This window comes from Mytilus edulis, chromosome 11 (genome assembly GCF_963676685.1).
Source record: "Mytilus edulis chromosome 11, xbMytEdul2.2, whole genome shotgun sequence".
Lineage (NCBI taxonomy): Eukaryota > Metazoa > Mollusca > Bivalvia > Mytilida > Mytilidae > Mytilus > Mytilus edulis.
In genome coordinates this window covers 25,032,886-25,057,429 of record NC_092354.1, presented here as the reverse complement: position 1 = coordinate 25,057,429, position 24,544 = coordinate 25,032,886, and the positions used below count along the sequence as shown (strand labels likewise).

At 32.1% G+C, this 24,544-nt stretch overlaps 1 long non-coding RNA gene across 1 annotated transcript; it reads left to right on the top strand.

The window, feature by feature from the left end:
- Positions 1-6,314: 6,314 nt before the first annotated feature.
- On the top strand, positions 6,315-11,566 carry LOC139495410 (uncharacterized). The gene is made up of 3 exons (XR_011657328.1): positions 6,315-6,489; positions 10,612-10,676; positions 11,352-11,566. It is a non-coding gene; the product is annotated as an uncharacterized lncRNA (long non-coding RNA).
- The last annotated feature ends 12,978 nt before the right edge of the window (positions 11,567-24,544 follow it).

Here is a 24,544-nt window from a genome sequence, read left to right as displayed (position 1 = left end):
CAATTTGGATATAAGTATGGCGTTCATTATAACTGAACTAGTATATATTTGTTTAGGGGCCAGCTGAAGGACACCTCCGGTTGCGGGATTTTCTCGTTACATTAAAGACCTGTTGGCGACCTTCTGCTGTTGTTTTTTCTATGGTCGAGTTGTTGTCTCTTTGATACATTCCCCATTTCCATTCTCAATTTTATTTAAAGCTTAAGATTTTATATTTTGTCCTGATACTCTTGGCATTAAAAATAACTTTTATTGCAGATGTGTGCATAAATGTGTTTTGTACTAGTCACAGTCAGTGTCATGAAAATAAACAACTATATATAAAACTATCATATTGCATTCATTATTTAAAACAGTGTTTGAGTTACCTCTAAATGTTTTTTTGTATTGCTGTTGTCTGATGTGATTTCTTTAAAAGCTGCGGTATATTTTTATTAATTTCAAATGATTTAAGTCGACCTTCTGCTCAAGGATTTGAGAAATATTCAATTCAATTTTTATAAATTATTCTACTTGTGTTTTTAAATATTAAAATAGTCCTTTGAAGCATCTGTGAGTGAAAAATATTTAACTACATGTACAGGTGGCACACTGTAACAGAATATTACCCATCATAAGGAGAGGCAGGCATGAAATTCCAAAAGGGTCAATCAAACTCAAATGTGGAAAAAAATAGCTGTGCCAAGCCATAAAGAAAACAAAATGTAAAAAGATATGAACAGAAATCCACATATAACACAACTAGAAAATGGCAAAAGAGCAACATGTACCCCAAAAACATTGTTATCTCATGTGCTCTGGAAGGGTAAGATCCTGCCCAACATGTGGCATCTGTCATATTGTTCACATATGTATAAATTCAGTTACAAGTCTCTTATGGAGGAGTTGGGTTTGCACAGTATAAGTTATCTCCCCTTGGATGCATTGGACCAGGATTAGTTTGCCAGATGCACATCTTCAGGTGGTATAAGACAAATGCAAAGTTTCATTGATCATATATGGTTAAATAATCTTGAATTCACAAACAGACCAAAGCACTGGGTGATTACTATAATAATATACATTTAAATATAAAAAAAAAGATGTGGTATGATAGCCAATGAGACAACTATCCAAAAAAGTACAAAATGACACAGACAATTAACACTTGTAGGTCACCGTAGGGCCTTCAACAATGAGAAAAGGCCATGCCGAATAGTCAGCTATAAAAAGCCCAGATAAGACAATGTAAAACAATACAAACTAGAAAACTAATGGCCTTATTTATATAAACAAATGAACAATAAACAACTTTGTTTGTAGGAAGTAATATTTTGACAATTAAAAGTTTGGTTTTAACAGTTTTTTTTGTAAAATTGTGAAAGCCATCAAGATAAAAAAACAGCAATAAAACAATTTCCTTTTTATCTGGTAAACATGTGTATTGTAAACTCATGTAAATTAACCCACGAAACCTTATCTTCTGCTGTCAGATGTTAAATAATGTGGGATATTGTGTTAAACAAACTTATTCAAATAAGTCATCTTCTTTTAGATTTCTGTCTTCTAGCTCCTTGTCTACTAATTTAAGAATGCCAGCTCGATTGTTCTGTTGTCGTGTGTATCAAACATAATCTGGACTTCTCAAGTACTTTTGTAAATTCCAAAACTGTCAGCTTTCCTAACAAACGATGTGAGAATGCTTTCTTAATTTCAGTCTTTTTCACTGAATCCTCTTTTTTATCTTCCTTTTTCCTAATGTATGCCCTTATTTTATCAGAGCTGACCCCAATCAAATTCTGAACATTGGTGCAATCGCTTTCATTTGAGAATACTGACTCGTTGTTCTGCCATGCTGTTTCCATGCAGTAAACAATCTGGTAACCGAACATGTCATATTAGGGAGAACAGTTGGAAAAGAAATTCTGGAAACCAGTTACTAATCTAACACTTCTTATCTCTCTCCCTTTTAGGAGCACCAATATGCATATATAGTTCCATTCGAAACGCTCGGGCATTATCTAACGGATTTAACAGGCGCAAAAAGTAAACAAAATCGCAGAATAAAACACGTTTTCTATCGATATTTAAAGGTTCTATCAACTGAAAAAGAGATTTTCTTCTCTTTAGGTACAACCACCCATCTAATTAAGTTATGTAAGAGAACAACTACCCACACAATTCCTCCTCCCCCCCCCCCCCCCCCCCCCCCCCCATCACCCATGCAAAAAATATCAACTGTCGTCCATACATTTTTTTCTGGAATAGCCAAATTTATGAAACGGGTTCTAATGCACCAACTACAATTATTATTTCTGGATCACAGTCACTGTCAGTTCATTGTCTATTAAGGCCAGAATTTTTTTATTATCTGTTTAACGAGAAAATTTGTAAAAAAAATAGGGTCGAGAGAAAAAAAAAATGACCCCCGTCAGTATATCTTATTAAGATTGGTTTATTCAAATTGACATCGTCATCAGAGTAATGTTCACGTAAAGTAGCCATGTTTTCTGTGGCACGTCTCAGAGGACTAGATGGCTGAAATACCTTATCTTTTACAGTTATGTGAATGGTTTCATTGTAGAATGAGTCTGAAGGACTTCTTGGTATTTCAATCATGAAGCAAACTGAAGGGATAATGGCAGCTACATGGAAATCATGATCTAGTGCAACAATTTGTGCTGATTCAGAAACTATACCTCCATGATGTGCTCTTACTCCTGTAGAGACTGGATGACCTGGCTCACCAACTGGTAACAGAGAGTTATGGCATACTCTGACTGTAGAGTTATGTATAAAATATATAGATCGTAATCATAAAGTTATTCAAGTTTTTTTTTTTAATGTTTGATGGTGCTCGATTTGCACCTCTTTAAAATCTTTATTTACACCTCTTCATACTACTAACGACAAATTTATTTTCCATTACCTGTGTGACGTAAGAAAACATATTACTCATTTCATGTCCTGTAACTTGTCATTATTTAAGAATCGTCACATGTATTTACTGTTAATTTGGAGATCGTCTAGGAAAAGACTATTTCCTGTGAAAGCAACTGTTTGAATCAGACCTTGAACCTGACATACACTGCGGATTACCGCTCTCTCCTGTAGCCAGGAGACGAAGTCGGCAGTGGTAAACCTCTTACTTGTATGACAGTCGCATCAAAGTCCATTACATTGTCAACGATGCATGAACAAAACAAACATACTCAAAGAGTGAAAATGTCAAAAATATTGTGTTATCATCTTAATCACTATAAATAACAACAAATGTAACGAAGAAGCACAAAAAGGCATACATAAAATTTAACATACTCATTTTGCTTATCTTATACGGCTTTATTTACCTGTGTAAAGTCTACCTGTAAAGGATGGAAGGTTTTCAGTACTGGTGTAAACTTGCGGTTTGAAATTCGCACAGGTAGACATAAAATAATTGTGTCGTTCAAAGTATGACGGTATACATACATGCACTTAAAGTAGATAATAGACTTAACAGTTAAAATGTCTGTTGGTTGGTCTCTTTTTGAAAAATTTCTTACAGTTATAAATGTGCATTGTTTTTTAATCATCTTATTTGTTGATTTCCTCTCATCCCAGGATTTCTAATCATTTTATGTGTTGATTTCCTCTCATCCCAGGATGAAAGATAGGAGTTGTTCCATGGTATCTATGATGAGCTTTTTCAGCGAGTGGCATGAAATTCTTTATTTTTATGATCTACGGCAGACTCCGGCCCTTGATTTGGTTGTTTATCAATTGCTCATTGTATTGAGCTAACAAATCCGGTCGCTGTTGATTAACTTCAACACTTGCTGTAAAAGGTACATAGTTAGGCTTTGCCCCCTTTTTGTTTTTCTCAACTGTTGCTCGATTCGGAACAGAATTTAACAACTTTTCTTGTTGTTCTGGTAATTGTGTGTTTGGAAAACTGACGTTCCCTCCATGGAGGAATGTATGGGATATACATAAAAAGGCAAATATTAAAACTGATGGAATTGTTACTTTACTGATGACGTCAATTATATTTTACGATCCTTAATTCTTAGTTTGAAGCAGCAGTGAATGTGTGTCCATCATTTTTCTGTGATAATGAATGTATTAAACAAGTTGCTTTCTTTCAAAAAGCAATACTTAAACCAGCTGTTTCTGCTATCAGTCAATGACGTTTGTTATAGACATAAAGCTGGAGGCACAAGCCATTTTTCCTGAAGAGATTATTGAGTGATTTCTTCTTTATGCACATCATTTGCATCCATGTAGTCATTTAGATGCGTTAATCAGGAAGTTTAAGTTCAACTTTCTCCTTTTAAAGGTATTTCACCCCAAATGTGACTGGGGTATATAACTATGGTCACTTGGTCTTCTCACGACCGGCAGTAAAACGCTTGCCGAAGTGGTGTGTTCGTTTGGCTTTGCGGGATGTATAAAGTTCGCAGTCACGTCCGGTCAAAAGGGGGACGTTAAATCAGATGCCTCGTGTAAAGAGAGTGCCACGCTCTTTGCACGTTAAGAACCCTTGCAACAACTCTTTGAGGGGTCCGTAGGTGGCCTGTTACAAGGCAAAATTTCATTTTTGAATTACTGTGCAAAAGTGTTAATAACCTTTTCCAATGTTTAGTAACATCCAAATGAAAATAATTGGCTGACAGCATTTTGTCGATCAGCTGAAAGACATTATTTTGTTATGTTACTTTGACGTCATGACCAGTTTTCATTTCATTTACTCATGCAAGTCCTTTCAGCATGTTTACGAACAGCAGAAAATTTGTATCTTGATAAATCTGGAATATAGTCTTTGGTTTACTTTTTAAATTGTTATTTGGATGGAGAGTTGTCTCATTGGCACTCACACCACATCTTCCTATATCTATTTGGGTTGATTGTAACTGAGATCCTACTCTGTGAAGAATCATTCTGATTTAAACAAAAAATTCTCTGAAACCGATATTATCAAGATGGTTTCAGTTATGATGAACATTTATTACACGAATCGTGTGGGAAATTTCATTTAGCAAATGAAAGTAAGTAATTAGATCAGCAGTTGACGATGAGGCCGTAAATATGTCTTGCATATGACGTTGCGTAATAGATTTCTATTGGCGTTGCATAGTCGATCTGGTAACAAATATTTATAAAGCCAAACTAATACAAAGTTGAAGAGCATTTAGGATCCAAAATTTCATAAAGTTGTGCCAAATACGGCTAAAGTAATCTATGCCTGGGTTGGAAAAACCTTAGTTTTTCAAAAAATTCAAAGTTTTGTAAACAGGAAATTTATAAAAATGACCACATTATTGATAGTTGTCAACACTTTTACTGGGCTGGTGATACCGTCGGGGACGAAACGTCTACCAGCAATGGTATCGACCCAGTGGTGTAAATAGTTATCAAAGGTACCAGGATTATAATTTAGTACGTCAGACGTGCGTTTTGTTTACATAAGACTCATCAGTGACGCTCATATCAAAATATTTATAAAGCCAAACTAATACAAAGTTGAAGAGCATTGAGGATCCAAAATTTCAAAAAGTTGTGCCAAATACGGCTAAGGTAATAATATATGCCTAGGATGGAAAATCCTTTGTTTTTCGAAAAATTCAAAGTTTTGTAAACAGGAAATTTATAAATTACTGTTTGTAAATGGATAACCAAACCAAACAATACAACTTAAACAGCATCTTGCTCTGTCCCATCTCTTGGTTCGTGATCATCTGTTGCAGTCTCTATCTTCTGTGTCCCGTCTTTGGGTTCGTGATCATCTGTTGCAGTCTCTATTTGGGCCATCTCTGTCTCTTCTTCATCAGCTGGTTCTCTACAAATTACAAGTTTTGATTATTTTTTTGTTAGTTTGGTCCAGCTGACAAAACTTATCTTTAATAAGGTGAACAAATCATGGGAAAATACTTAACAAGTATCCAGCTCTGGGTCTATTTCTTTCTGGGAACCTTTTGTGTCGCGAGTCTCTATCTTCTGTGTCCCATCTTTGGGTTCATGATCATCTATTGCAGTCTCCATTTAGGTGGGAAAAGTCCCTATGCAAAGTCTTTCTTCATCAGCTGGTACAAATTGTTATGGACATTCTAGAACCAAAATGCTCAAAACGTGGTATGGTGTTACTCGTTAAGAATATCTTAACGTAGCACATAAAATGTTACATTCCTTATTTTCTTCATTGAAAATTGATTTTTTTTTTTTTTTAACGTGGATAATATACTTTATTGCACTCTATTGCTGTTAACAATTTACTTAGTGTACAGCATTGCACTAAGTATCTCTGATATATTAGTTATTAGGTATCCAGGGAGAATATCTAATAAAAGTAAATTGATGTTACATTACAATGTTACAATATTTTAAATGATTTCATGTTTACCGGAGAATATTTCACTTCCGTCCGATAGTGTTTTTTAATATTAGATAAATGTGCATCGTTTTGCCATCATCATCTTTGTGATTTGGATAAATTTAATTCACAATACTTAGACAGTTTGTCTAATTTAAAAGGTAAGTTGATCATAATTTTCGTGATGTTTTGAATCATAATAAAAGTGTAACTGTTAACTTATTTGAAACCTGTTGTATTTTAGACTGATGTATCTAAACTACTCGGGTAAACATGATTATACACGACATCAGAGTGCACTACACATAGTTGTCAAAGATAAACACATAAGGTATAAAGTAAAAAAAAGAAGACAAAAAAGTGTGTATTATACAATATTGAATGATACATTATTATCTTTTTTTTAACACGTGGTATTAAAGTACATTAATGTCACCTGACATGCTCAAGTCATGTGACTTAATACTTGGGTCATGTGATCTCAGGGATATTTGTACAAATCCTTGTTATTATTTATGATCATTTATGTAGTTTAGGGTTTTTAAAATCAATTTACTGGTTTTTCTTTTAATTATATTATTGATTTCAACTATAGATTTTATTTCTGCCTTGAATATTTTAAAGATATCTACTTTTGTTCTTCTTGAGTCAGAGATGTAATATGATTTGTAGATAGAAAAAAATATTACAGTCAAAAGAAAGTTAATTTCATAGTAAGCTTCATCATTTATTTTATATCCTACTACAAGATTTTCTATATTAAGTATACTTTCATTGAAACCTATAAATTTAAGAAGGTTAAATATTTTTGATAAAAAATTGCTGTTGTAACTGCAAGAAAAATAAAGATGTTCATAATCTTCTTTTATACTGCAATGATTACATTTATTATTTGTGAGTATTTTCCATTTAACTAATAAATCATTGCATGGAAGTATAAAGTGAATTAATTTCCATCTAAACATTTTCAATTTATTGTCAGGTAAGTAGTTAAAAATGAAGTTGAAACAATTTTCTAGTTTGAAGTACAGGTTTTTGGCAAACATTTTTTCCCACATTATAACTCCTATAGGTTTGTCCAGTTTGTTTTCATTTATAATAATGTTATAAATTTGTTTTGTACTCATTTTAGAATTGATTTCTTGATTAAGCATGATTTTTAGACTATTTATAGTATTATGAATATTAACTTTAGTTTTAATTGAATTATCTTGATTTATTATTGTAAGCCATTGATTTGGTATAGCTTTTTTAATGCAAGATATCTGCCTGATCCAATCTTGTTTGTTTTCTAGTTTAGAAAGTATATATGTTTCTGAAATTTGACCTCTATCATCTATAATATCATTTATGAAATACAAATTGCTTTTTACCCACTCTTCAAAGAATAAACATTTTCCATTTAGTCTGAGAAAGTTATTTCCCCATAGAAATTGTTTTCTTATTTGTAGAAAGTCATGTGGGTATGATGACCCACCTCCTTTAACACTAATCCAAGTTTTAATTAATTCTTGGTAAAATTCTGGAACACTCTTGAAAATTGATTTATCTAGATCATTTATATTTTTCAGATTCATTAGAAATATTATCAAGTTATTACCAAATTTATTTAAATAATATCTTGGTATAACTGTCCAATTGTCTGTTTCAGTATTAAATAATTTTGTTATCCAGCCTATGTGTATGGATTTTATAAAATTATCGATGTCTATCATTTTAAGTCCCCCTTTTTTGTACTCTGTTGAAAGAGTTGATCTTTTAATTTTGTCTCTTTTACCATTCCATATAAAATTATATATGAGGGTTTTAAATTTTTGTAGCGAATCTTTTGGTATTACAGTATTTGATGCTATATATGTTAAGTTTGGTAGAATTAAAGATTTAGGTACTACTATTCTTCCTAATATACTTAGTTTTCTTTTCTTCCAGTTAGCTATTATTTTTTCACATTTCAATATTTGTTTTTCAATATTAAGATTTTGACATTCTAATCTGTTGTGTCCAAAATAAATTCCTAAACTTTTGATAGGTTTATCACTCCAATTAATATTCTCATATTTTTCTTTGCAGTGCTTTAATTTGCCAAGCCATATTCCTTCAGTTTTAGTTCTATTAAGTTTAAGACCAGAAAAGTTACCAAATGTTTCAATTAAATTTAATGCAATTGTAATGTCCTGTTTAGAATGTAGGAACAGAGTGGTATCGTCTGCTAGTTGACATATTTTTAGTGTATTGGTGCTGCTTTCTAGCTTAATTTCTAATCCTTTAATATTTTTATTTTCTCTAATTTTTATAGCCATTATTTCTACGGCAAGAACAAAAAGTAACGAAGAAAGCGGACAGCCTTGTTTAATACCACGGAATGCTTTAAAACGACTTGAAACCCAGCCATTATTAGTTATACATCCCTTAATATCTGAATACATTAGTTGAATCCATTTTAAAAAACTTTCTTTAAAACCAAACTTTTTTAGTGTTTTAAACATAAAGATCCACTCAAGAGAGTCAAAAGCTTTGCTAAAATCTAGAAATAAGACAGCTCCGTCTATTTTGAGATTTTCTGAATAGTCAATAGCATCTTATATCTGTCTAATGTTGAAACCAATGTACCTATTTTTTATATATCCTTTTTGATCAGAATGTACCAGTTTATGAAGTAGGGGTTTAAGTCTTTGTGCCAAGGCATATGCTAGAAGTTTAACATCATAATTCAAAAGTGTTATAGGTCGATAATTATCAAGTGACAATGGGTCATTTTTTTTTATAAATAAGTGATATAACGCCTATTTTTTGTGTGTTGGACAATTGTCCTTTAGAATAGCAATAGTTAAATGTTGATACTATTTAAGTTTTTAATTCTACCCAAAACTTTCTGTAAAATTCAACATTTAGTCCATCTAATCCTGGGGCACGGTTTAATTTCATTTTAAATATAGCTTCTGTGCATTCTTCTTCAGTTATTTCTCCTTCGCAAGTATCACTTTCACTTTCAGTTAATTTTTTATGTTTTTTAATATTTAAATAATTTTGTGTTTCTTGTAAATTTGGATTTGTTGACGTGTATAAATCTTTATAATATTTTACTTCAAGGTTTAATATTTTTTCATGATCCCTAGTTATCTCCCCTTTTTCATCATATAGTTGTGTTATGGTTTTTTTGCTTTGCCTAGATTTCTCAAGACCTAGAAAATAAGCTGAATTTCTTTCACCCTCTTCCACCCATTTTGCTCTAGCTCTAATTTGGTTACCCTTTATTTTTTCATAGTAAAGCTTTCCTAATTTTTCTTCTGTATATTCTATTGTTTGCAATAAACTTGTTTTGGTTGTATTATTGTTTTCAGTATCAGCTAAGATATTAAGTCTTTGTAAGTCTTTTTCTAAAATATTTATCTTATCTCTTTTTTCCTTAGCTTTAGATTTGCAAAAATTGATTGAAATATCTCTTACATCAGTTTTAAAGTTATCCCATAGTAGGTCGAGATCGGGATAATTTATACTTTTGTTTTTATAATTAGTTATCAAATTAGAAATTGTATTCACATAATCCTCATTCTCTAATATACTGCTATTCAATTTCCAGTATCCTCTGCCTTTAGGACCTCTATTTAAATCTATTTTTAGTGAGACACAATAATGATCAGTATGTTGCAGAACTATAGGTCTTATATCACATGAAATGGAGTTTTTGTACACTTCAGATCCTATTAAAAAATAGTCAATTCTTGTTGCTTCAGATCTATCTTTTCTACACCAAGTGAACTGTGTTTTATGTTTGTTTTTCTCTCTCCAAACATCTATAACTTTTAATGATTTGATTAATTTGTTAAGATTACAGACTGGTTTTTTATTTTTTATTTGTTTAGATTTATTTTTTGAATCTATTTGAGCTAATATGTCATTAAAATCACCTCCCATGATTATTTGTCCTATACTATGTTTATCCACCAATAATTTAATGTTTTTAAAAAAGTTATTTCTAGTGTGTGGGTTATTAGGTGCATATAAATTAACTAAAGTTAATATGTTGTCATTAACTTCCATATTTACAAGTAGAAATCTACCTTCTTCGTCTTCAAAACTATCAATTAATTTCAAATTTAGTGGGTTTTTTATCCAAATTGCAACACCTCGTGAATTGCTTGTTCCGTTACTTAATATAATTTGTCCTTCAAATTCATTTTTTAATTGGGTTGACATATTATTTACAAAGTGAGTTTCTTGCATTAATATGATATCACATTTTTGTTGCTTTGACCATTCTATTAATCTTTTTCTTTTTTCAGCTTTTTGTAGTCCTTTGCAATTAATAGAACAAATGTGAAGATTATTCCAAATTTTCATACGATTGGTAAGTTTGTTTTATATTATTTTTGGAAAGTTGGGGAATTTCCATTCTATTTTTATAGACAGGTATCATGACCTGTTTCTGACCTAGATCGAAATCGATCACGTGGTATATATGTGTATAGTTTACAACGTGGATGTCGGATATATTCTTGTAAGTGGTAGGTCTTTTACAGATCAGTTCGATATTTAAGCATTCGTGTACATGACATTCATTTAATAAAGAGTACTTAAACAATTCAAAAATTGCACAACATTCTCTAATGGTACAAAAAAATATACACATTATTTCATGTGTCAATATATGGGTCATCATGGTGACTTTGTTTACAAACTTTGACATGCAATACAATGTGCACTTACATTCAAAGTTTGAACAATAAAATTTACAGTAATAACAGTTTAAAAAGATAGAAATGTACAAAGGCGAAAAGTTGTGTAGAATAAATATACAGGTATATACAATAACATAAGTTAGCTGTTTAATTGAAAATAAATTCTGTACTATATTACAGTAGTGAATAATAGTTGTTTTCCTATTTATTGTAATAATGATCTGACAATAAATGACAAAAAGACAGTAAATTCTGTACCTGTCAAGAAAATTATGAACATAGTCAGACTGGATTTGTTTTGCTTTTAAGCTTTGTTTGAAATAGAATTTTTCTCTCTCTTTTAGGTTTGATATTATTTGATGATGAATGGTGTGACCATTCCAGTGACAAGTAGTTGAATGACTTTGAGTATCCATCTCCATGGAAGACAACAAACAGCATGAGAAGACGCTGTCCAAATTTACATATAAACTTATGAAAAAACTAAAAATAGATATGTACAAATTCATGTTTTTTTTTATAGTTTTTTTTTTATTTTATATTAAAAAGAATAAGTCTACATAGTATTCTGGTCTTTATCTCTGGCATGACGTCTAGGAAGCGGTTTTTGATCTTTTGTTTGCATTATTACGGGTTCCATCGTGTAATTGCTCAGTTGGTGTCACTAGTGACTTTTCGATGCCACGGCCTGATGTTGATTTTCCTGGCGTATTGACTTGTTTATTTTCATTTTTTCTAGTTGAACGAGATTCCTGATTTGTGACTTGCATAAATTGCGTCATTTGCGGTTGACCCGTATTCCTGCTTTGTTTGACATGATCAGGATTAGCTTGTTTGTTTGTTGGGCCTGATTTACGTGTTGGAAAAACTTTAGGTCTAACTGCTGGTGGATCATTTTTTTGTGACGCTGCATTTGTTTTGTCTGCATTGGCAGTTGTTAGGATTGACTGCGATTGTTCTATAGTGCAGTTTAGCAAGTCATCTGGTTGTGCATCACCTAATGTATGTTGCGTCTCATCGTCGTTTATATCGTCATTGTTATCTGACTCTGCGTTTGACTGATGCGATGGATAATAACTAGTATCATCTTCATTATATTCAGTGTTGTGCGGTATGCTTTCGCCTTCAGCTGAATCAATTTTCGTACAATCTATCTGTTTGTGTCCAGATTCACCACAATTTCGACATTTCCAGTCATTTTGGCATTGCGAAGCGCGATGACCCAATTCCATGCATTTGCTACATTTTGCAATGCTGTCATTTTGACCTCTGTATAGGACGGTTTCTCTATATTTACCGATAGGTATGTTTTTTGGGATCGGTTCCTCTAACGGACCTTGACATATCACAATGCGGTCTCCAGTTTGACAGTCAGTAATCATGTTGTCATATCGGAGTCGTTCTCTGAAATGTTTAAGTATGACACAATTGTACCTCTCCAGCACTCTTAGAATCTGTCCATCATCTGCTGAGAGAGGTATATCTTTGACACGAATCTTGATATCTGTTGAGTTTTCATATGACCTAACTCTTGGATTTCTTGAGTAGACTAATACTGACCTACCACGAAGTTCTTAGCCATTAGACACTAAGAGTTCCCTCTCTTTTTCGTTGTCTAAATATATCCGCCAAAGTCCACGGATTCTTTGTAGGCCTTTGATGCTACGTTTTGGCACTACTTTATCAATAGCTTCAAACATTTCGTTCGTAGTCAGGTATAGACTTTTCATAGGATTTGTGATACTACCAAATAGATCGGATTCCTGAGAGAATACAGGTTTAACTGATGAGATGAAATCAGATTCGTCGGACTTGGGTCCGTTTTTGAATGCGTCAGCATAAGACGCCATATTGGGTGGTTCTTGAGTATTTCATTTTGTCATTGTTTATCTTTTACTTCGAAATATTTTGTTAAATTAACAAAATTTTAAGTTGTTTGTGATGTGAAATCTATAAAGGATCACATCCAACACAATTTACATCTGTTTTACCGGTTAAATCAAGTAAACTTCGTATATTTTTGCGGACAGTTTACAAACCCGTTACCATAGTCAGGGGTCGTAACTCCTAAAATTGATTTATTAACAGATTCCTCCAACGATGATTTGTAAATAATTATACCCCCGCTTTAAAAAAAACTTTTCTATTTTCTTTCATTTGCAAATTTGTATGCAATTTTCTGTTCATTTTATCCATGTTTTTTTTTTTATTTCACTACTAGAACTTCCAGGGGATGCAATAAAAATCTCATTTTTTCAAATCCTCTCAATGTTTGCTTTATGGTAACATTGTGGCGCTTATTGTATGAAAGGAAATAGCATTGCAAAGAAGCTACTCAAACATCAATATTCTGTCAGCTTGATCTGGTTGTGGCTTTGAGCTTTAAAGCCGCAATTTTGCAGCATTGTTGCCTTAACATTAGGACCGGCATTACAGTATGATATTATTATGTTCAAAACTATATAAATCTTGTTGAGGAATGAAAACATGAAACAGCATTCATGTAAAAATGTTTGTCTCTCAAAAACAAATAAGAACACATAATTGTATCTGTGCGTATTGATATGCGTTTACTTTTCTACATTGGGGTAGGGGGAGGGTTGAGATCCACAAACATGTTCAACCCCATCGCTTTTTTTTTGGCGCCTGTCCCAAGTCAGGATCTTCTGGCCTTTGTTCGTCTTGTATTATTTTAAAATTTTAATTTTTTGTGTACAACCTAAAAATTAGTATGGCGTTCATTATCACTGAACTAGTTTATATTTGCGTAGGGGCCAGCTGAAATAAGCCTCTGGTGCGGGAATTTCTCGCTACATTGAAGATCTTTTTGTGTCCTTCTACTGTAGTTTTTTATGGTCGGGTTGTTGTCTCTTTGACACATGGGTCCGTAGGTGGCCTGTTGCAAGGCAAAATGTCTGTCCCTATCCAATATACCCTCATTTTCCGGTAGCTGTCCAAATTTCTCCGACCATCATCCCAGATGGCCACTATTGTATCAACCTACCTATTGTATTTATTGTGAACTTGTTCTCGTCCTGAATATGCATGAAATATTTGCCACTGGACGTTAAGCAACCAACAATCAATCAATCAATCTTTGGCACATTCCCAATTTCCATTTTCAATATTAAAGGTTAAAAAAGGGGTAATTAAGAAGTTCATATCACTGTCACATGCTGAAAACAATAAGGTGCAAAGTCAAAGGGTAGATAAATGTTATGGTTTTGTAGTTTTTTTGTTGCTTCTTTTGAAAAGGGGGGACTTGACTGCTGCATGAATTTACTCTTTGGTCTAATAGGAGCTTTATAAATGCATTTTTTTTAAAAGTAAAATGGTATTAGATATTATTGTATAGCAATATAATATTTCCCATAGAACGTAACCAAAAGTTAGCGTGCAATAAATAACAATATTGCACTAGTGCAATAAATCTTCAAAATTCATGACATCCAACGTTTACATCTTAATTTAAACCAATTTTTACTTTAAAATATTATATTGCTATACAATAAAAGGGTTATTGCATGAATAATCAATATTGGGGAATATTGTCCCTCGTAGAACATATATTGCACTCGCAAACTCGTGCAATGTAAAATTCTACTCGGGACAATATTCACCAATATTCATGCAATAACCCTATAATACTATTTACTTATGTGTTCTAATAGGAATGAAAATGCCTGTCTTTGCAACAATTTTTAGATACATCTCAGATGTAACATGTTGGTCACCAGCTTTTGCAGTATTATTATATAATTTCAAAATAACACTCACTGACGCCAAACCACAATTTTTCCTTCTGTATCTCTTGATTGTTCTTTCGGTAATTATATTTATATGAGTACCACACGTGATGTTATGTCAGATTAAAGTTACGAAATTTCAGACAAAATACAAGTCTCTTCTTCCAACGGAAGCACATTAAAAAATCACCTGTCGTCACTGCAATTGTCACAATTGTCTAGGAAATCTTTTATGCTACACATTTTATCACAATTATTTGAAGATTATATCAATAAATATGTTAAAAAAAGTGAGTTCAGTAAAGGTAAGTAAAAAAAAATCATCAAACTACATAGTTCCGTTGTTCTGACAATATTTTCAAAATATTATCACACCACACAACTTATAAACCATAAATAAAAGAGAAGGCAATATCACTGTAAAAAATTATCCATTTTCCATTATGCTAGAGTATAAAATATTTAGAAATTTGCAATATAACATTGTTGTCTGCATTTTACATTTTCCCTCCTGTTTTTATTTATTTCTCTACAAGAGAGCTCCGTAAAGGGAGGTAATTTGATTATGTAAATACAGGACAACCCAACTTTTCAGTGTCAATTGATTTCAACACAGTCAATTTGCCCACTTAATTTTTTTTTCTCGTCTTGTAATAATTTAAACTATTCTCTCTTTTCATATAAACAACAATATTAGAAATGGCTCTAAAATCCTCCTTTTATTGCACTCTTACCCTATTTTAGCTAAGAAAGTTTAATGTTGAACACAATTTTTATTTGTGTTTTTCAACTGAAAAAAAGTGTTATATGTCTGAATTTCTATATTCTTTTAATAATTTGTAAACACAGCAAATTTTCTTCTTGTTTTCCCTTTTCAGTCATGTTACCAAGGAAACGGTAAATATATAGGATTAAGTGTTGTAATAGTTTTTGTTAAGCTCATGTGGCTTTATTGAACTAAGTTTAAAGCAATAATTTTTAATGCGTGCCGAAATATTTTGGTGATTACAGATAATTGCTCTTAAGTATACAGATAAATGGTTACAAAAATATAGAAATGATGTTCTGACCTACCCTCCTAAAAAACTCGCTTACATAAATACATAAACACAATGATGACTGCTGTACCCTTATTTTTGACATTTTTACTTTTGACCATGTTTGTTTTGTTCACGCATCGTTGCCAATGTAATGGAATAGATGCGACTGTGATAGTCTGTTATTTTATGTATTTTGTATATTTTTATATTCTTAGTTATTGATATTAGTGCATATTGGAATAAAGTTATATGGTTAGCTACATTCTGTAATTAAGGATTAGTATTGTGTGTTATTCTATTTATTGACATGGACTTTTGACGGACGAATTCTATTCTTATGCTTAGGTCAAGTCTGATTTCACTGTAGTTATTACCGTATCACCATGGTGATACGGTCTGATTAGTCAGAGGCTAAACGTCAGGTTCGGGTAAATCTGTTAACGGTATTTCTGTTATTTCATTGGTTATAAATACTATCTAATGGCTGCTTCGTGGCTGTTTCCGGAATGATTATGGGGGAAATGAAGGTCATTTTAACGTCTGATTGGCTATTAATGAGTGGCATGCATTATATGTTCAACGCGTCCGTAAGTGGGGTCGGATTGAAATCATGATACTAGGTTATAGGTACATATTATGATAAAGTGTTCATTTGCTATAGTGATTAGTTATGATGATAACTCACCAACAAACTGTCAATTTGGTACAGATTATATAATCATGTGACAATGTGATGATTTAATCTTGAAATTATGTTGCCAATTTGGTAAGAAACTGTACATTTATGTATTATTGCTTTTCTCTAAAAATAGAACAGTAATGTGTATAATTCACACTTTAAACTGCGTATTAAAACGGTTAAATGATTGAGATACTTTTGTGTTAGATTTCTTCGTATAAAGCTTAGATTTTAAATAGTTAATACACAAAACGTATCCTCTATGTATAAAAATAATAACCATTTATTTTTCATTGCGTGGACATATTGATTAGAAAATATTAAAATCACGGAATTTACCGAAGATGTAATTTCGTTTCCAGCACTTTCATCGCTTCATTGATTTCTGGTGTAAATAAACAAACCCGACGATACTGATTTATAGAAGAATACAAAAATTACAAGGTGAGCAATATGGTTTCTTATGTGCAAAGAAGCCTACACCAAGCATCACTGTATTGTTATTGACAAGGGTTTCAGTGCACTATAGGATACTATAGTGTCAGCTGTTGCAAATTATATAATTTAGCTTTTTACAATGCACAGCTCTATATATTTTGACAATGACCCCCATGGCAATCATTTTATACGATCCTTCGAACCCAAAAAACTTGCAACACAGTGAACTCCCAAAAAGATGTTTGCATGTGGGGTAGACAGTTTGATGATCTTTGATGTACTCGTACATGATGATTTATTCTTTGGAGTTGTCAGGAGGCTGATTTAGAAGGGGGCCAGGGGGCTTGCCATCCTTTTCTGGGAAATTTTGTGGGCCTGCACTTATGAAAATTTCTGGATACGCCACTGGTTGTTGGACCATAATAATCCCAGTATGGACACAGTGGTGATCAGCAGTCATTATAAACAAGAAGATGTGGTATGATTGCCAATGAGACAACTGTCTACAAGAGACCAAAATAACACAGACATTAACAACTATAGGTCACCGTACAGCCTTCAACAATGATCAAAGCCTATACAACACAGTCAGCTATTAAAGGCCCTGATATGACATGTATAACAATTCAAACCAGAAAACCAAGGCCTTATTTATATACAAAAATGAAGGAAAAACAAATATGTAACACATAAACAAACGACAACCACTGAATTACAGGCTCCTGACTTTGGACAGAAACATACATAAATAATGTGGCGGGGTAAAACATGTTAGCGCGATTCCGATCCTCCCCCTAACCTTGGACAGTGGTACATGTATAACAGTACAACATAAGAACAAACTATAAAAATCAGTCAAAAAAGGCTTAACTCATCAGATTGCCCATTGATATATCAAAAGCACTGAAAACTTCATTTGATATGTCTGATTTCAATTTGTTCACATCATCAGGTCTTACACTTAGTATATTTTTTCGTGATGAACATTACTATTTGGTTGATTATGTAGGAAATCACTGAAGCATGACTGGAGAAGTCGCCCCCTCCCCCAGCCCCCTTATTGTCCCAGCTGACCTGAGAATCTGTCCCATTTTAACCATTAACGTCATACAACAATTACTTTTCCATTTTGGCATCATATATTTTGTATTAAATCATCAAAATTTTACGTGGAATATATGTGATGTACATGCATGTACAGTTTGTAATGGCAGACATATACATATTGTAGCAATAAGGTGTATCCAAAGCAAAATAATTAATAATAAATCAACTCAATGGATAGAAGCATACTGGTAAGTCAATTATTTTTTTTTCACACAGCATCTGCATAGAGTGATGAGATATAAATCAGGAGATCAATCACTGGTTTTAGAAGTCAAGAATTTTTATATTTTACTTATTTGGGTAGATACATGTACATGTAACACAACATTTATCTTGACATAATACCTGTACGCTCAGTGTTCTTCATGAAAACTATCACACTGATTTTAAATCATTATAGGAAAGCACAGTGTATAAGCAAACATTTCAGGAGGCAGAGTCTATTATAGGCTGACTGCAATAGTCTGTATATTATCTGAAAAAGCTTACTTCTTGTCAACTTTCTTATTATTTCAAACATTTAAATAGATGTCTCCCAAATTTGGTGTATTTCTATTAGCTAAGTCATTTTCATTTATTTTTTAACCCGGCCCAGAAATATGTTTAATATAGCTGATTTAGAGAAAGGCGACCTGGGTCACCTCTAACAAAGGCCATATTTATTGTCACTGCAAACATTTTACCTGTTCAACACCAAATGCTGTCAAGTTTGGGGCTCCTGGCCATGGCTCTTTTTTTTCATAATTCATCTTACATGTACATCTCCTTTGAATTGTTTGCTTATTTGTTCTATGGTCTATCTATGCATATCTATCTATATACCACATTTTCATGGTCCCACAAAAATGTTTAAAATGTATACATTTGACTTTTTTCTAGCTTCTCTCATGTGATAGCCATACCTTTTTGGTCACTATTTATGTGTTGCGTTTAAATATGAATTGTAACACTTTACAGTGACTGAACAGGTAAAACAAATACTTCTCAAGAAACAGAAAAAAGAAGACTACTTGGAACAGCACCAGACTACATGTATGTACATGTATGAATAAAAACTCAGATCGGAATAGCATGGAGGATATGATATGTCCTTGTGAATAAGCAAGGAAAGCTTTTAATAATAGTGCCTATTTTTTAATTTACTAGATTTTTCATTCATTATCCGTGCAAATTTCAACATAATTTGTCATAAATCCTTATCTAACTTTACTCAAACTTTCAGTGGTGGATCCAGAAATTTTCATAAGCGGGAGCCCACTGACTGCCTAAGAAGGGGCCAACTCCAGTCATGCTTCAGTGATTCCCTATAAAAACAACAAAATTTTTCCTAAAAAAGGGGTGGCCCAGGCCCCTCGAAAAACCCTCTAACTCCACCTCTGACTTTAGTTTAATATGACAAGTGTTTCATTCACCAAAATACTGGTGCGTTTCTGTGATAAATATGCACAATTTTATAAATGAGAGGGGAAAGAAGATCCACATGTGGTGTACCTTCACATGACAATTGCAAACTGCCCCATTTATCTATCACAACCAATCAACTGATCATGCTGATACTGACATTACCAGAGAGTACACATCAAATGAAAAATCACAAATAACTGATACATATTATCAGATATTACAGAATTAAATATGTTTTAAATTTATTACAAAAAAATGTGTTCTCAATCTTGTAGATAGATATTACTGGATCTCATATACATGTAAGTACCAAAGACAACTGTCTATCCAAGTCACAATTTATAAAAGTTAACTATTAAAGGTTGTAGTTTGGTCTTCAACGCAAAGCTTGGTTCACACCAAACAGCAATTTTATATAGTCCATATCAATCATGACAATGGCGTTTGGGGTTAAACATCTTTTCGTAGTTAAATAATATTGCCATGGAACTTTTTTCATGAGAGTGTTATGATCTATAGAGTATTACTTCCTGTTTGGAGGAATACTGAAATAGAAGTCAATACGTTCTTGCTCAATTCTATGTCGCTCTGAAGGTGTCATGATTGTAATCCTCAGCTAAAGCAATGTGTTACTGTAATTTGAATTTCAAAATGACTGAGCGACGTTTTTCGAAGCACTGGTCAACTCCACCATAGCGAATCACATGACTTTGACAATCAGTAAATTCCAGCGAAAAATATCTTTATAAGTAAAGAATTGTCGGATAAAAATTAAATAATAGAGTACACAGGAAATGGCAAAGTTCACATTGTCGCGTATGATTAATCATTTAAAAAAAAAACGTGCAAAAGGGGGGGTGGGGGGATGGGGCGTACACACTTTACGTCCCCCTCTGGATCTGCCATTGCCTTCTGTTGTTGTCCATTTTGTCAAGTAGTAATCCTCAAAAGTATGTGTAGGTTATATGCTATTTTTATCAAGTTGATTATAGACACAGAATACATTTTATTATAATATCATTCCCCATTTCCATTCTCAATTTTATTAAGTCTCCTTCCATTATAACACGGGTCCACCAATAATACAACAAAAATGACAAATTAGTAGAAAAAAAAGCGCTATGTTTTCATATTGCTTGAAGTGCAATATTCCAATAAAAATAAACTACTCACAAACCACTGATCTCAATATAATCAGCTAAAATACGGCAAGCTTTTTAGAAAAGCTATTACTTGTTACTTTATTTTCACGTTTGTTTGAGCGCTTTCGGACAATTCTACTATTGGTCAGTACTTTTGGCGGTTTAATTCTTTTGTTCTAGATCTTATGGGAAGACATCGTGTGGTCAACACAAATTTTACCTGTCTGCAAATAACAATCTACACAATAACAATTCTGTGAATTGGAGTTTCATTTATAAGGTCAGTCCTATATCTTTCTTTATTTATTATGCAATAACTGTCTTATAGTTCATATTTTACACGTATGAATGTTGAGATTGAATGTCGAGAACGAGAGTTAAATTTCATAACAAAGGAGATCGTAAATGTATATTAAAACATAAGAGTCGAATTTTACGATCATATAATAACTTACTTCAATAACCTATTAAATCTGGTATAATGATTTGAAGTTTACATATAAATTGAAAGAATGCGAGTGTCATGTGAAAGTCAAACTATAGTGCCGTGAAAACCTGAAATGAATTAAGTCTAGCGGGACATGGGAAATAACAAAAAAAAAGAAAAATTGCTTACATACATGTATAGTGAAAGCGGTATCGGGGAATCTGACAACACAGTAAGCGGGATCAAAGATCAGAACCCTATGACCAGGTTGTTGGTCACCTCTCTCATATTCATTAGTTTCGGGAAAACCTAGCGGTAATTTAGATAAAGTCCAAGTCGCTGGAAAGTTTACATATTTATTTCACATCCATATCTTTCAAATATCAAAACATAACTGAATAACAACATAAAAACAAATATAAAATACAAATACAAAAGACTTATTGACATACGGAAAAGGAACCAATCAAATATCTTTTTATTAAATAATTAATTCGCGTTTTGCCGAAAGCGGGGATTACAGATTAAAAACATGCTTCGTCAAGAATGGTTTTCGGCAGTTATCACTTAGTGTCAATTTATCTATATTTTTTGTTACAAAACCTTTTATCATAAAGACGGATATAAATCTTTGGTTCATTCTGGCTATTCCTACATTTTGAATTTTATAGGTAAAATAGTAAAATCTTATGTAGGAGTTCCCAGAATTTGTATGAAAACAATCAGATTATGTAGGATTATATTGTAACAACACTTAACTAATTATTTAAGGTAAATCCAGGTAATTCTTGGGGAAAATAAAGAAAAAGAACACAAGTTTTATTACAATATTTTAAATTCATTCAATATTTCAATATTTTATATACAAATTTGATAAAAGCAAATTTGTGGTAAATAATGTTCAAAAACACAAAATGAATTTATAGGCTCAATGTAATTTACAAGTATTTGAAATTATATAAAAGTACATTTGTAAATGATATCAATTGAAATATAAAGTAATCTAAATTGTAGTAATTTTTCTTTGAAATAAACCACTGATAAATAAAAAATAAATTTTGAGTTACACTACATACTCATTGAAATAAAGCACCAAAAGTACACTAAATTGACATTAAAGCAGAGCATTTATACAGTAAAAAAAATCATTTAATTAAACACATAATAATAAACAAAGTCTGAACGAATGTTCAGCAGATGAGAAGCAGCATCTACATACAAGATTGGCACACTTTCATCATTCTGTAACCTTGTTTTCAATGTTTGAATACAAAAATTGGAAAATGTGGTATATTTCCATATGCGACAACTCTCCACAAGAGACCCAAATGACACAGTAATTGACAACTATAGGTCACCGAAGGCCTTCAACAATGAGCAAAGCCAATACCGCATAGTCAGCTTAAAGACCCCGAAGTGACAAATAGAAATACATCTCACAAAAACACCAAGTGGACGTGGACGAGTACTAATACATCCCCACAACAAGACAACAATTTTTACAGATCTGAGAGTGCTCGCAGTTAGTGACAGCTAGTTTAAATCCGATAACAACTAATTATAGTTAAGTGTAAAATACAAGTAACTTTTGAATAGCGTAGAATACAATAAACTGATAAATTATCAAAACGCAATGAGGACTCGGAATAATTGATAAAAAGCAAATATTATAAAAATATACAAAATCCTAAATGTGAACTTTGAACGAACAATTGTCGGGTCATATTACCCCGTCGCTCCTTATCTGATACTCCCGTATCAGCGTGTAAATTATGAACAAATGATATTTCAAAATGCCCTGTGAAAAAATTAAAAAGAGAAAATTGTATTTACATTATTTACAAGCGCGCTATTACGAACATTTGTCGTCTAATATTTTCTCTCTCAAAATTTCTTGAAAGTACATGTAGTTAAATCTAAGTGTGTCTAAATACCAACACTAATAAAATCACGAATCAATAAGTATAAAACGAACAGTCTGTAATATTTGCCACCATGCAAAAAACAAATGAACACTGTGTCTCTCTCTTTCATAAATTCAATACCTGAATCTATATTGGAATATAAAATAAATCAGTAATATATATATATAAACATTGTCATTGTATTAAAAGTCATTGTTTTGTCAAATAAATCTGTTTTCATCACCAACTCTATTTCCACCTAGAATGAACACTAAGATTTAGAATATCTCGGAGATTCTCTTCAATCTGAATGTACTACATATCTTAAGTTTCAGGAACATTTGTCCAACTATCTCTGTAGCAAAATCCCCCCATCAACTTATATATGGGATGAAACTTCACCTCAAGAATTTCAAACTGCCTTATCATCAAATAAAATACAAGATAAAATAAAAAAAAGTTAATGATAATTTTTATGATAATATAGATAATTTTGGTTTTGATTTAAATTCCATCATAACAGAAGCAGCTGACATCTCCCTTAAACTTAAACGTCCAAAAAAGAAAAACCAAAAACATTTAAATAATATAAGACAACCTAAATGGTTTGTTATTTTACTAAGTTACAGGCTTAAGACGACAATTAGATAGTAAGGGAAAACTCCTTAAATAGTTTAGCAAAGATCCAATTGTTAGGACATCTTATTTTTCACTATTAAAATTGTACAGAAAAACTAGAAAACAGAAATTAAAGGAATTTAGACGAAGTGTAATGGATGAACTTGACAACCTTCATGAAAAAAACCCTAATAAATACTGGAGTTTACTAAAGGATTTATCAAAAGATACAAACAAATCTACATCTCCAGACATTCCATGTAATACATGGTTTGATTATTTTAAAGAGCTAAATAAAAGTAAAATTAATGCAACCGATAACAATTTTATTAATCGATTTAAGCAATTGGAAAAGGAAAAAATATTCTCAGAACTTGACTTCCAAATAAGTGATTAAGAAATAATTACAGCTATATACATATTAAATAATAAGAAGTCAAGTGGCTTTGACATGATCCTTAATGAAATGCTAAAATGTAGCCAGTCATTTCTATTAACAAGTTTTAAATTTTTTTTAATCATATTTTTTTAACTGGCTCCTTCCCTACTATGTGGGCAAAAGGATTTATAGTGCCAATATTCAAAAGTGGTTCTACTGATGACCCCTCAAATTATAGGGGTATAACCATTGGAAGTGCACTAGGAAAACTATTTGCAAAAATATTAAACATAAGGCTAGAGAATTTTTTATCAAAGATAAATATAATATGTAAAGAATAGATTGGTTTTTGCAAGAAAAAAGAACAAGTGACCATATATTTTTTCTCAAAACATTAATAGAAAAATATACTCAAATGGGCCCTAAACTTCTCTTTTCTTGTTTTGTCGATTTCAAAAAGGCATTTGATACAATTTGGCATATGGGTCTCTTCTATAAACTAAGACAATATGGCATCAGTGATTTATATTATAATGTTATTAAAAGCATGTATAAAAAGACTGAGTTGAATGTGAGAATTAGCAAATCTCACATGACAGACTCCTTCTCATCTTATATAGGGGTTGCCAAGGGGATAATCTCAGCCCTAACCT